General features: G+C 46.8%; 1 pseudogene; it reads right to left on the bottom strand.

Annotated features, from left to right (window-relative positions):
- Window positions 1–6758: 6758 nt before the first annotated feature.
- LOC141025897 (uncharacterized) lies at window positions 6759–9288 on the bottom strand (annotated as a pseudogene).
- Between the last annotated feature and the right edge of the window lie 467 nt (window positions 9289–9755).

The following is a 9755-nucleotide window of genomic DNA, read 5'->3' as shown; positions in this document are numbered from 1 at the left end:
CCTTTTATGCGAAACACTGAAACAAGGGAAAAACAGAAACTGGCACTGGGCTCTGGGTTAATAGGTTAGTCCCAAAAATAATATAAAAGTGCATTGTAAAGCCCATTAAACATCCAAGATGGATAATATAATAGCATGAATACTTCATAAATTATAGATACGTTGGAGACGTATCACCCGCCGCGATTTTCTTGGCCTCCTGGATTTTCTGGAGGGTGCCCTGGGCTTCAACCCGGGCCTCTTGTGTGCTCTGGCGAGCCTTGGCGAGTTCGGTCTCTTGATCCGCAGTGTCGCGCTCCAAGGACTCGCATTTCTTGACGGCATCCTGGAGCTCCTGCTGGACCTCACCAACCCTGGCCTCGTGTTTTTCACGGGCGGCTTGCTCCTTCGCCGCTTTCTTTTTGGCCTCAGCCAGCGCTTTCTTGAGGGTTTCCACCTCAGTAGCCGCTCCTTCAAATATAATGGCACTATGGTCAGCACAAGTCATTCATCCTTTTCCGGATATACACCAGGTCATCACATACCTTGCTTGTCCTCCAACTGCCTTTTTACACGGCCGAGCTCTTCCTCGGCCCGCTCCAGACTCTGCTTTAGTTCGGAGACCTCAGCAGCATGAGAGGTTGCGGCCAGCAACGACGCCTGCTTATTCACATAAGACATATTTAGTTAGTTTCCTGTGAAAATTACTTGATCCTCTGTCCGGCTTTTCTTTTGGAACACCGGACAGTGTCTCAGGGGCTACTGTCTATACTGTGACTTTTTTTGTGTCGCTTACCTCAAAGCCTGTCAGCAGGCTGGTGCAGGCTTCGGTCAGTCCGCTCTTAATGGACTGAACCCTCTCAACCACCGTACCCATAAGGATACGGTGTTCCTCCACAATGGAAGCGCCTCGCAGTGCTTCCAACAGATTATCTGGTGCCTCTGGATGGACAGAGGTCACCGGCGGAATAGGCGCACCTCCTCCCTTCGAAGGAGGCTGCTTGCTTGATTCCAGAGCCATATAGGTCTCCGGAACAGTATTCGGCTGGGGGCCGAACTGGATATGGCCCCCACCGCCAGTCTCCATAGGGATTTTCTCCCCCAGGTGTCCGGCGGCCGAGGCGTCACCCTCTGGCGCCACCCTGACGGCCTCCTGAACCCCTCCCTGGCCTGGGAAGGTCCTTTGGGACAACACCTCGGTGTCGCCCTTGGCCTTGGGAGAGTAAGCCGCCGGCGGTGACTCGCTGGCCATTGCCTTTGAATCCAGCGAACCCCCTGATGAGGATCACAGGGAGCTGTCGTGAGCCGGACTACAAGTGCATGATTCAACACGTTAAAAGTATGAACCGAAGAGGCTGAATACACGAATGTGTCAGGGTCTTTTGAGTACTCACGATTCGGCCAGGGGCTTGTCTCGGGGGTGCCACTCTGGGCTGCTGTCCATGTCCCACGCGGAGCTATTCGCCAGGGAGCCCTTCCCCCTCTTGGACGCCTCTGCCTCCAGATCTGTGGAGGCTGCCCTCTTCTTCCTTCCCCCTCACGGGGAGAGTTGCTTTCTTCCTCCTCCTCGTCGTCGTCCTCGGTGGCGGAGGTGTGAGTCTCGGCATCTTTGGACGTCACATCCGAAGCGCCCTTGCGGCAGGGGCCACTCCTGGCCCCCTTGGCCTTCTTCTCCGGCGCCTGGTAGGGCGCCGGAACCAGCATCTTCATCAGAACCGGAACTGCTGGTTCCTCGAGCAGCGGAGCCGGACACCGAATCCGCTCCGCCTTCTTTGTCCAGCCCTGGAAAAATAAATAGTAAGGTTTAGATATCTTCCCTCACTAAGCAAGTAAAGTATGCACCTTGAAACGCGAAAGACTTATCGCGCTGGCGGGATGGGCCAGGGCGTGCCCACGGTCCTCGGTCGTCTCCGGCCGCGTCTCGTTGCCCTTGATGAGCACCTTCCAGATATCTTCGTGCATAGTTCCGAAGAACCGTTGCAAGGTCTGGTGCTCGGCCGGATTGAATTCCCATAAATGGCAAGTCTGGCTCTGGCATGGAAGGATCCGGCGAACTAGCATCACCTGGATCACATTGACGAGCTTGACGTTCTTGTCCACCATGCTCTGGATGCGTGTTTGCAGCGCTGTCAGCTCGTCCGACGAAGACCAATTCAGGCCATTCTCTAGCCAGGAGGTGAGCCGCATTGGGGCTCTGGACTTGAATTCGGGAGTCGCGGCCCAGATGGCGTCGCGGGGCTCTGTGACATAGAACCACAGTTGTTGCTACCCTTTGACGGTCTCCACAAAGGTACCTTTGGGCCATGTGATGTTAGGCATCTTGCTCACCATGGCACCTCCGCACTCTGCGTGTTGGCCATCCACCACCTTCGGCTTCACGTTGAAGATCTTGAGACAAAGTCCGAAGTGGGGTGGAATGCGGAGGAAGGCCTCGCACATGACAATAAATGCTGAGATGTTGAGGAAAGAATTTGGGGCTAGATCGTGGAAATCTAGCCCGTAGTAGAACATGAGTCTGCGGACAAAAGGGTGGAGAGGAAACCCTAACCCGCGGACGAAGTGGGGGAGAACACCACCCTCTCATTAGGCTTCGGGGTGGGGACGGTCTGCCCCTTGGCCGGAAGTCGGTGGGCGATTTCCTTGGCCACATACCCGGCCTCCCGAAGCTGGATGATGGCCTTCTCCTTGACGGAGGAGGCCATCCACTTGCCTTGCGCTCCAGATCCGGATATGATCGAGTGCTTTCTTGGGGTGGAAAATACGAGGACTTGGGTGCTGGAGGTCGAGAATGGATGGGCAGAGAGAGAGAAGGCGTGGGTGAAAGAAAGGAATCCTTATCTCCTTATAAAGGCAGTGAATATCAAGCGCCTCCCCACTCGCCTTAAAACTCGCCTGTTCCCAAGGGCTGTGCAGACGGCACGGTTGGATTACCCACACCCGTATTGATGAGAATCCCATAATAAGGGGACACGATCTCTGCTTTGACAAGACGTGCCAGTGGAAACCGCATGTGAAGCGGCAGGCCGAAAAACGGTTCGAAATAGTAACCGGGCAGGGACATGATGTCACGCTACAAAAAGTTGTCAGTGGATTGGACTCGTGAAATATTATACTCTCTGCGGTTGTGTGTGGTACTTCTTTTGCAGAGCCGGACACGTTCGTTGTGTTCGAAGACTGTGTTTGAGTATTCGGAGAAGGAACCCGCCTTGTAATGCCGAAGACAATCTACGCTCCGGAGACCTCATCATTGAAGCCTGGTTCAGGGGCTACTGAAGGAATCCTGGATTAAGGGGTCCACGGGTGTCCGGACTATGTAACGTGGGCCGGACTGTTGAGCCGTGAAGATACAAGATAGAAGACTCTCTCCCATGTCCGGATAGGACTCTCCTTGGCGTGGACGGCAAGCTTGGCGTCCGGATATGAAGATTCCTTTCTCTGTAACCGACTTTGTACAACCCTAGTCCCTCCGGTGTCTATATAAACCAGAGGGCTTAGTCCATATAAGCAATCATAATCATACAGGCTAGACTTCTAGGGTTTTAGCCATTACGATCTCGTGGTAGATCAATTCTTGTAATACTCATATTCATCAAGATCAATCAAGTAGGAAGTAGGGTATTACCTCCATAGAGAGGGCCTGAACCTGGGTAAACATCGTGTCCCCCGTCTCCTGTTACCATCGACCTTAGACGCACAGTTCGGGACCCCCTATCCGAGATCCGCCGGTTTTGACACCGACAATGGGCGGGGGCGCTTGGCCAGGGTCGCGGCCTAGGGGTGGCAAGCGGAGCTCCGATGGGGTGGGGCTACACGGGCAGACGCAGGGCGATGCAGCAAGGGGAAGACAGGGGCGGCATGGTGCTCATAGTGGAGCTCAGGGAGGGCTCGGCGTGGGCTCGTAGTAGCAGAAGACGGTGGAATTGACGAAGAGGTACCGGTGGCTGCCGGGAAGAAGACGACGAGGAGGAGCTCGTTGCGAAGGCTTTGAGCTCCAACTGGTGGCCTCAGGCGACGTACGGGATGGTGGTGGAGCTCCAGGACGCGGCCTCGGGGCACGGAGAAGACGGTGGCCGCGAGCTTTGGCAGGGCGGCCATGGGCTGGTCGGATCTGCGCGGGGATGGAGCGAGCGACGATACGGGGGGAAAGGATGGCGCTAGGGTTCGGGGGTGGCACAAGGTAGTGCTTGTAGGCGGCCAGGGTGCTCGTATGGCCGCCACGTATGGCATGTCCGGCGGAAGGCCGCCACGATCCGACCTGCCTCTAGAGGTAGGGGAGAGGCCGGTGGCGGGCTTGGGCTGCACTGTGCATTTGCGGCCCAAGTGCATAGTGGGCCTTATCTTTTTCTCTTTTTCTTTTCGTGTCTTCTATTTTGCACTTTATTTCACAGACTAAATGAATTCAGCTGAACCCAATATTTAGCACATAAATATTAGCTAGTGGTTTGAGCTATCACAACAAGAGTCAAATATTTTTGAACAGTGTAGGTATTTGTATAAATTTGAAATGTCCCAAATAAATGTTGCTGGTCCAATTTTGAATATTTTAGGGGCATTTAAATATCTCAAATGATGTTCATTTATTCATGACAATTAGTTAGTGAATATTTGCAACCCAACGAACATTTTTAATTTACCTTTTGAAGAATTAATACTTTGTCTTGTATTTTGAATTTGAATTTGAGTTTGACTTGGAAAAAAGTGATGACTAGCAAAAAATAATTGAGATGACATGGCAGTCATTAGCAGAAGTTTATTGTAGCATGACAACAGGGGTGTTACAAATCTCCTCCACTAAGAGAAATCTCATCCCGAGATTTAGGAGGTAGACGGTAACAAAGCGGGGTATTCATCACGAAGACGATCCTCACGTTCCCAGGTGGCTTCATCTTCAGAATTGTTCGACCACTAGACTTTAAGGAACTTGATTGCCTTCTGACGGGTGCGACATTCAGCTTGATCAAGAATGCATACTGGATGCTCTTTATAAGACAGGACTTGTTGCAGTTCAAGCACTTCATGATCCACTGCTCGGATAGGGTCCTTGAAGTAGCGGCGGATTTGTGACACATGGAAGGCATCGTGAACCCGAGAAAGGTCGACGACAGTTCCAATTGGTATGCCACTTTGCCATGTCTTTCAAGAATGGGGAAAGGTTCACTGTAGCGAGGAGCTAGCTTGCCCTTGATTCCGAAACGGTGTGCACCTTTCATCGGTGTGACTCGAAGATAAACCTTTTCACCAGGTTGATAGACCATTTCTTCGTGATGACGGTCATACTGACTCTTCTGATGGGAATGAGCAGTCTTCATATTCTCGCGAATAATGCGGACTTGTTCTTCGACATGTTGGATAATATCCGAATCGAAGAGTGGTCGTTCCCCAGTTTTTGACCAATTCAGAGGAGTTCGGCACTTTCATCCATGCAATACTTTGAAGGGTGCCATCTTCAAACTAGCTTGATAGCTATTGTTGTATGAGAACGCGGCATACTGGAGAGATTCCTCCCATTTCTTGCCAAAGGAAATGACACAAGCTTGAAGCATGTCTTCAAGAATTTGGTTGACTCGTTCAACTTTACCCTGGGACTGCGGGTGAAATACGGTGCTAAAGGATAGATGAGTTCCCATAGCTTCTTGAAAACTTCCCCAGAATCTTGAAGTGAAAAGGTTGCCGCGGTCCGAGCTGATTACCAACGGAATACCGTGGAGTGATACAATTCTAGAAACATACAGATCTGCCAACTGACTAGCAGTGATGGTTTCCTTGACGGCCAGAAAATGCGCAACCTTGGAAAGCCTGTCAATGATGACAAGAATAGCATCATTACCCTTCTTTGATTTGGTAAAACCAGTGATGAAGTCCATCTCAACATTTTCCCGTTTCCATTTAGGTATAGTAAGGGGTTACAGAGTTCCAGCAAGCCTTTGATGTTCTGCTTTGATACGATGGCAAACGTCACATTCGGAAACATAGCGAGCAATGTCTTGCTTCATGTTTGACCACCAGAATCTCTGACGAATGTCTTGGTACATCTTGGTACTACCTGGATGAATAGACAGAGGTGTATCATGAGCTTCTGTCATAACCTCCTGGGTCATATCTAGGTTGTCCTTTCTAGGAACCACTAGGCGACCCTTAAAGAACAAGGTGCCATCATCATCAACAGTGAAGAACGAGGGCCTTCCTTCTGAGAGATAGCGCATAATCTTCTGGACTTGAGAGTCATATTTCTACAAAGTCTTGATGTCGCCCACGAGACTTGGTTTAACAACCAAGGTATTGAGAGAACCCCGAGGAACAATATGGAGGTTCAGTTTGCGGAGTTCTTCATGAGGAAGGGGCTGAGCTTGTTGAACCATGAGGTTGTTGCAATAAGACTTGCGGCTAAAGGCGTCAACCATTACATTAGCCTTGCCTGGGGTATATGAAATACCCAAGTTATGGTCTGAGATAGCCTCCATGCATCTTTGTTGGCGAAAGTTCAGATCCGGCTGAGTGAATAAGCAGGGGCGGGCCCAGGAATTCAAGACTGTGTATTCAAATTTTGGAAAAAAATGGAAGTCTATGGCCTTCCTTTCGGGCGTATAATCAATTACAAAAGCATAGTGTACTAGTTCTAAACTATATAAAAGATACCACAGAATATATTATATTCACAAAAATTGATCATAACCTGGTATTGTTCAACATATGGAAGTAAAAACGTTGTTCAACATATCATGGCAAAATCTAAAATATATAGAAGATCAAAAATAGTAAATGATAAAAAAACTTACAAATCACACGGTAACTTTGCGATCCTTGATGCTTTGAAAATGAGTGATAATATCCTCATCCTTAACTTGCAAGAAGAAATCCCTTTCAATGAATGTGACCAAGCAATCATTCAAGTATTTTTGCCCCATCTTGCTTCTTAGCTTGTTTTTTATATAGTTCATTGATGAAAAGACCCTCTCAACACTGGCTATTGTAACAGGAAGGACTAGCACCAATTTGAGAAGTTTGTAAACAATATCATACCGAAGAGCCCTCCCTGTTCTAACAAGCATCATAGACAACTCTGCTAGACTTCTCAATTTTGCGAAGTTTTCATCATGACTCACATCACTAATATAGAGATTCAATTGAATAGGAGGTTGGTGCATTTCTTCAAAGTCAAAATCATGAGGATAGAACCCATCAAGCTTAACCAGGTCATCAATATTAAGAGGAGAAAATGACTTGACTGGACTGATGCCATACATCTAAGTAGCTCTGTGTTCACCTCATCAAACCTGTTATTAAGCTCTTGAAGTTGCCTATCAATGACACCCAAAAACATATCAGCATGGAGACGGTGGTAATTCATGGCATTTTTATAGAACGCTCTTGCTCTTTGTATAGGCTTGTACTTCCCATCCATGTCAACACATCTGACATTGTGCTTCACACAAAAAGAAGTGACTTCTCAAGGAATTCATTCCATCCATCATCTTCTCTTAGAACTTGCAGTTGTACCTTTGTGAACTCAAGAAGATCAACTGCATTCACAATATCTTGATCGCTCTTTTGCAAAGCGTTGCTTAAGTCACTTGTGTACCCAAATATTTCATTCATCAAGTGCAGCATGAAAACAAACAAAAATGATTTAAATACTTCCAACATTGTTTGAGCTCCTAAAGCCTCTGCCGAATTACTTTCTTTCCCGAGCCTAAAGAGAACTTTCATGATTGAAGGATACAAAGACATAACATGCATTACCGTTTTGTAGTGAGATCGCCAGCGTGTATCACCGGGCCTTGCTAGGCCCATCTCTTGATTCAAACCTTGGCCAGCTTCAATTTCACCTTGCTTCAATGCTTCAATCATATACTCAGCCTGAGCTACGTGAAGCATGCAGATCTTTTTACATGACATCCCAAGAACATTCAACAAATCTACAAGGTGCCCAAAGAACCATTTGCAATCAATATTCTCCTTAGCAACAGCTACAAGGGTTAGTTGAAGCTGATAGGCCAAGCAATGAACATAATAAGCAGAAGGAGAATCTTCCATAATTAGTTTCTTCAAACCATTAACATGACCCTTCATGTTACTAGCACTGTCATACCCTTGCCCACGTAGCTTGGATATCGGCAATTGATACTTCATAAGCAAGGTCTGAATTGCTTCTTTAAGAGTTAATGATGTAGTATCCGCAACTTGAGCAAGACCAAGAAACCTTTCAACCGGCTCCCCTATTTTATTGACAAATCGCAAGCAAAGAGCTAATTGTTCTTGTTGGTATACATCACTAGATTCATCAGCAAGAATTGCGAAACACTCATCATGAAGTTCCTCTATGACAAATTTTGTTGTTTCACGAGCACAAGAACCAATAAGCTGTTTTTGAATTTTGTGATCTATCATCTAACAATTCTGTGGAGCATTTCTTAAAACAACCTTATTAACTTCTTCAAATTTGCCTGCCAGCCATTATAAAAGTTCTCGGAAATTTCCTTTATTTGTCGGATCCTTTCCCTCATCATGACCACAAAAAGCCAACCCCTGATGCAAAATAAATTTTATGCACTCAAATGACCATTTTAATCGAGGTAGATACTCAGCCTTGTACTGTGTGGTCTGTGAGGCAATGGCCTCGTGGATTGATGCTTTAGGTTTGATGAACAAATTATATTTCTCTTCGGCTTCACAATGAGCACTATTCACCTCACCAGCATGCTTACGAAATCTCGCTTTCATATTCCAATTTCTGAACCCTCCATTAACAAAACTATCTCCAGCAACAAATTTAGTACTATCTTTGAACAAATAGCAAAAAAAAGCAATATGCAGCATCTTTATCCACACTATACTCAAGCCACTTATATACATCAAACCAAACCAGTTGGAAGCGACGCTTACCTCTGCAGTCATGTTGCGGAAAATCTTTCTTCCGCATCTTTGGGTTATGTTGTCCCAATGCAATGTAGGCCCTTCTAACTGAATCTTGGTCATTAACATCATAGCTTGAGATAGGAGTCCTCACCCAGGATCAGGCTCGATGTTATAAATGTCATCATCATTGTCCTCATCACTAGAATCAGATGCATCTAGGGCCATAGATTCATCATCATCTTCTACTATTGGGGCCTCTGTGTGAGGAGCTCTCTCAAGTTCATGTGGTATTGTGTGTGTCTCACTAGCACTTTGCCCTTCGAAAATTACCAATTGCATCTGACTTTCATTGGAAGATGGGGTAGCACTCGTTGGTTCAGGTTGTTTTCTTTTTGCAGCAACTCTTTCCAGGAAAGCTCTCAAATCAGTAGTGCCGGTATTCTTACTCTTCATGTTTTACACCTGAAAAGTAAAATTGCTCAAGTTTTAGAGTACTAATCGTTCTACATAACGCTCATTGGAACAAATTCAAAATTTATAAACGTTCTCTCATTACAAACTCGAATGGAAAATTGCAAATTATCATGTCTAAATAATTCTTAATTGACTGCAAACTAGTCTCTAATTTCACTATAATAAAACAAGAAAGACAGGTGGTTAGTGGTCAAACTAACTTCCTTAGTCTTGTACTTCTGTACTGCTGCCTGCTGGACAATATGAGAGCAAAACCAAGCACCTGCCTAGCTGCCTGAATTCAGTTCAACAATGATAAATAAATTCAGTTAGAACACAGGCATGAGAGGAGAGAGCCCAATTTCGGGGTCAAAGGATTAGTACATCTAGTTAGTGATCATACCTTCGATAGTTGAATTCAAGTTGTGTATTTGGAATTGGATGGATTCCTACAATCCTAATACCCG

This window comes from Aegilops tauschii, chromosome 6 (assembly GCF_002575655.3).
Source record: "Aegilops tauschii subsp. strangulata cultivar AL8/78 chromosome 6, Aet v6.0, whole genome shotgun sequence".
NCBI lineage: Eukaryota > Viridiplantae > Streptophyta > Magnoliopsida > Poales > Poaceae > Aegilops > Aegilops tauschii.
The sequence above is the reverse complement of the archived record's forward strand: the minus strand, read 5'-3'. Positions and strand labels throughout refer to the sequence as shown.